The 4945-nt window shown below is 45.0% G+C and overlaps 1 long non-coding RNA gene across 1 annotated transcript; it reads right to left on the bottom strand.

The window, feature by feature from the left end:
- Window positions 1-974: 974 nt before the first annotated feature.
- LOC142487327 (uncharacterized) lies at window positions 975-4499 on the bottom strand. Its single transcript, XR_012799194.1, has 2 exons — window positions 3867-4499; window positions 975-3164 (listed from the first exon to the last, which is right to left on the bottom strand). It is a non-coding gene; the product is annotated as an uncharacterized LOC142487327 (long non-coding RNA).
- Between the last annotated feature and the right edge of the window lie 446 nt (window positions 4500-4945).

Raw genomic sequence — 4945 nt, 5'->3', positions numbered from 1 at the left:
GTAATAACCAATAGGTCGACATCGGCCAGCGTGTGGCTGTGTTAACACTCCAGTTGCATGTCCATTTTGTTCTGATACAAAAAGTTTAAAGGGTAAATCATAGTCTGGGAGGCCCAAGGCAGGGGCAGAGGATATTACCTGTTTGAGAACAGTGAAATTCTTGGAAGCCTCTGGGGTCATCTGAAAGGGATTTGTTGTTAAAACATCGTACAATGGTTGCATCTTTTACTGCTTGAGGATCTTGAACCATTCTATACTTATCAGGTTCACCCTTCGCGGTGCGTTTCTTCACAGGGAAAAGAGGGGTATTGCAGTTTACGGGGAAACGGGGCCCCTTATTTGAGCTGTACAACAATGGGCGGTACCCTTAGGTGCCCGTTATCCTCAGGGCCGGTGGATCATAAGTTGGACGGGATCCTATCCATGACAGCGGGCGGTATACTGGCAGCTGAGGGTTTGTCCGCTAATGCCAAAAGTATCGGAAGGGAACAAAGGGCAGAGACATCTGATTCCCAGAGCGGGGAGGGTACATCAATGGTGTCGTCCTCGGAGAATATTATGGAGGCCTGTAACCTGGACAAAACATCAGCGCCAAACAGATTAAGCGGGCAAGTATAGAAAACTACAAATCGTGCAAATAGTTCAGGGTAGGGACCTATCTGTAGGGGTCGTGTTAATGGGCTAGAGCGCGGTGTGCCATCTACCCCCACACATAAAACATCAATATCAGACAAATAGGAAGGGTCGGGTATGTCTGCAGCTCTAATTACACTCTCGGCTGTACCTGTGTCTACCAGGAAGGGGGTGAGATGACATACATTATTGGGGCGCCTTCTACCTGCTTGGGCGTCTGCCCATATAACCATGGGCAGGGGTCGGGTACTGGGGGGTGCTGCTGGAGCTGGAAGCGAAGGTAACAAAGGAGTGAGCATAGATAAATCAGTCACACCACAATTAAAACAATCTTCCCTCCCTTTTCTATCTCCTGCTCGGTCTATTTTTCTCTGGACAGCCTTGGTAACATTAAACCAGGCTTCTGCTATCTTCAGCAGGTTGTTATCATTCAAAATTCCTCTCTTTTCTTTCAATATCTTTCGCCACTCTTCTGGCTGTAACCTGCCTTCTGCTGCAGTAATACTACATACTTTAAACAGCGTACTTGCTTTATTTTTCACTTGTTCTTATATTAACTTCTGTCCTGGCAATGATAAAATAAATGCAGCGGTACCCTTCTGTCCCTCAACAGAATTATTTTGACTCATACTAACGTAAGGTATATTTCCATGTGGGATTCAAAAAAAAAAAACACATAAGACTGCGCTCCCTGAACTTCTCCCTCCCATAGAAAAAGACTCCTCTTTCTAGTTGCTATTAGAACAGAAGGAAAAAGAATATTTTCTGGTTTTAAAAGACCCATTCGTGTGGCCAGCACGAACAAAGTTTTCAAATAAATATTACCAGGGCTGGCATTCTTTTCCGTTCTGTTCTCTCTCTCGGCCACTAGGTGGCAGGCTAAGACTCCTTTCCCTGTCTTACTTGCCTGTGCTCAAATGTTAAAACTGCACCTTTTTTTTTTTTTTTTTCTTCACTTATAACACTTTCTTTCCCTTCCAAATAATATACACAGTATCTAATTGTATCCCAATTCCTGCATATAAACCAGGGGATTTTTGACACTGGCAAACAGAACATACCCAATAAGGGGCCGGTACAGGGGCTGAGGGAGAGGGTCTACCGGTCGTCTGCGGGTATGGGGGTGGATTTCCCTGTAACATTTGGTCTTTTTCTGCCACTACCGAACCAGGGGTCACATTTTCTGGTTTCACATAACAATAACATTTCTTATTTCTCTCTCCACACTCTACTTCTTCATAACCTTCTTTCTGAAGATCTATGGCAACACTCAGAAATTTCTCTGCATTTTCCCACAGGCCTTCATCTTTCAGTTTCCCCTTACACATTTGCATATTCGTTCTTAACAACTTCGGTTGCAATCTTCCCGTAGGGGGTAAATCTAACAGTTTGAACAACAATTTACATTTCTTGGTATACTTCTTTCCCTCCCGTTCTGTCACAAGAGTTACGGAATCCCGTGCACCAGAAGGCAAATCCTTCTTTAAAAACTGCGAGAACATTGTCTATTTTAAAAACAAACTCGGACACGTGCGCCAATTACCGGCGGTACCTGGATTCTTGAGCTTCAGCGATAAATTGACCTAGACGGGGAGGCGCGCAGGCAGTCCCCGGACCGTCACCTGTATGGACGATCCTCCGATTATCTAACAATAGATATCCTTACACACTCGTCCCCTAAATAACCTCGAGAACATTGTCTATCTTCCAAAACAACCTCGTATGAACCTGCGCCACTACCGGCGGTACCGGGATTCTTGAGTCTCAGTGATAAATTGACCTAGACGGGAAGGTGCGCAGACACTCCCCGGACCGTCACCTGTATGGACGGTCCTCCGATTATCTAACAATAGATATCACTAGACTCTTCCCCTTGTGTCTATTTTCTACATTTGATTCCGTAACCCCTATGACTACAAGCATACATATAAACCACACATCTGGCAGTCACAAGACCTTACTAACTATATAAATCCTTGGCGGGAACCACCGGACTCTATGGTCTTGTATAGATTAACAATACTGTTACCGTCAACCAAGAGATCGCCAACCTGAACAGACTGACAGGAGTTCGGTAAAAATATATTCTGAATATATCTTACCTTGTCCTTAGAGGTTGATCAGGCCTCAATCAGTCCGGTCAGGGGACGGTCGTCCGTGGATAGAGACGGGTCCAGGATTGTTCCGGTGTCCCTTCACAAGGATCCTGCCGGCTACGCCAAATGTTGAGGTTCCCTTCTCATGTCAGGGTCTCTGCTCAGATGTGGATTGCCAAATTAGTATAACACAAGCCTGGGTGCACCCCGGATCCCAATAAATGACACAGAGTCATGTATCAGTTCCCTCAGGCTCCGTAGTTCAGACTGACGTGCCGAGTATATGTATTACAGAATATATATAGGCAGACAATAAGTTTCAGTTTCGATTCTCTGTAAACCATAAGCTTCAGTTTCGATTCTCTGTAGACCAGCTGAATTCACAGGAAACCGAGAGTTAGCAGAAAAAAGGCTCCTGGTTGAGTTTCGATTCACCTCAGAAAGAGAGAGAGAAAGAGAGAGACTTATTAGCTTATATAAAAACATACTGCGTTATTTCCAAGCCTTGAAATTAAAGCAGATTCAATATGGAGGAATGCATACAAAATGGACGAATAGTTTCTTATAATACTTTATTACCTTCACAGTAATACCGGTATACACATACACCCAGAGAGGTAATACCGGTATACACATACACCCAGAGAGGTAATACCAGTATACACGTACACGCCCAGAGAGGTAATACCGGTATACACATATACACCCAGAGAGGTAATACCGGTATACACATACACACCCAGAGAGGTAATACTGGTATACACATACACGCCCATAGAGGTAATACCGGTATACACATACATGTCCAGAGAGGAAATATCGGTATACACGTACACGCCCAGAGAAGTATTACTGGTATACACATACACGCCCAGAGAGGAAATATCGGTATACACGTACACGCCCAGAGAGGTAATACTGGTATACACATACACGCCCAGAGAGGTAATATCGGTATACAGATACACGCCCAGAGAGGTAATACTGGTATACACATACACGCCCAGAGAAGTAATACTGGTATACACATACACGCCCAGAGAAGTAACACTGGTATACACACATATATCCGCTACAGACCATGGTTAATTCATTAAGAGTTTGGGAGGCCACAAAATTTAGCTGCCACTTGAATACCAAAGGTTCACTGATGACCCCAATTGCCGGCAATCCAGACTCCGCTCCAGGGCTGAATAGCAAGAACCTCTTCAATTGGATTCAAGCGGGGATAACCCGTCTTAAGGATCTGCAGGGTAGAAATTACATACAATCGTTTGAGCAAATTAAATCCTCTAAAGCTATCCCAAATAAAGAATTCTATCGATACCTCCAGATCAGAGATTTTTATAACAAAACCCCAATCAGACCGGCACGAACAAATTTTGAGCAGCTGTGTGCTAGAGCTACGGACACAAGGGGACTCACATCTAGGATGTACAGGGAAGTGATCTGTCCAGTGACGCCCAACGAGACCAGACTGTGTTACATTAGACACTGGGAATCAGACTTAGGCCGAGTCCATAGAAGGACAGGCCGTGCTGAGCTGTGCGGACGCTCCGCGCTGAGCCCCTGCATCCTCAATGTGGATGCCTTTAGAGGTGGCTCACGTGAGCGTCCGCAGGCGTGCTGAGGCGCTGGAGTTTTCAGCCGAGCGCCAAGCTGTTTTTCAGCGCGCTGTCTGCTGAAAACATGCAATCAGCGTGGAGCTGCGTCAACGTCACGGCGCCGACGTCAGTGCGTCGCGGGCGATTGGCCCAGAGACGTCACTGCCCCGCCTCCCTCAGTCTCCCCCCGCCTCCGATCGCGCCTGCTTGCTCGCCTGCATGGGCATGAAATCGCGCAGATTTCAGCAGGTGAGCCTCAGCATCAGCGCAGCTCGGAACTCCTCACCCCTCTATGGCCCGGGCCTTAGGAGAGACTTTAGAGGACGACACGACATGAGAATTATTGTTTGTTAAAGGTTTACTGTACCTTGCCTTGAATGTAGATCAGGCTATCTTTGAAAGGCCCTAACAACATATCTACATTACCGTGTGGACACTATTTTATGTCAATTGTTATAGCATACATGTATCATCTATTTTATACATGTATATCTTATCACTTTTATTGAATGTTTTTAATTACTATCACATATTAAATAATTATTCTTCATGTATAATTTGCACATCTTTTATTATCATATAGTATGTTTTTTATAACTATCACTTTATGTA

The sequence above is a fragment of the Ascaphus truei genome, chromosome 2, assembly GCF_040206685.1.
Source record: "Ascaphus truei isolate aAscTru1 chromosome 2, aAscTru1.hap1, whole genome shotgun sequence".
Taxonomy (NCBI): domain Eukaryota; kingdom Metazoa; phylum Chordata; class Amphibia; order Anura; family Ascaphidae; genus Ascaphus; species Ascaphus truei.
Note: the sequence above shows the minus strand (reverse complement) of the source record. Positions and strands in the feature narration are given on the sequence as shown.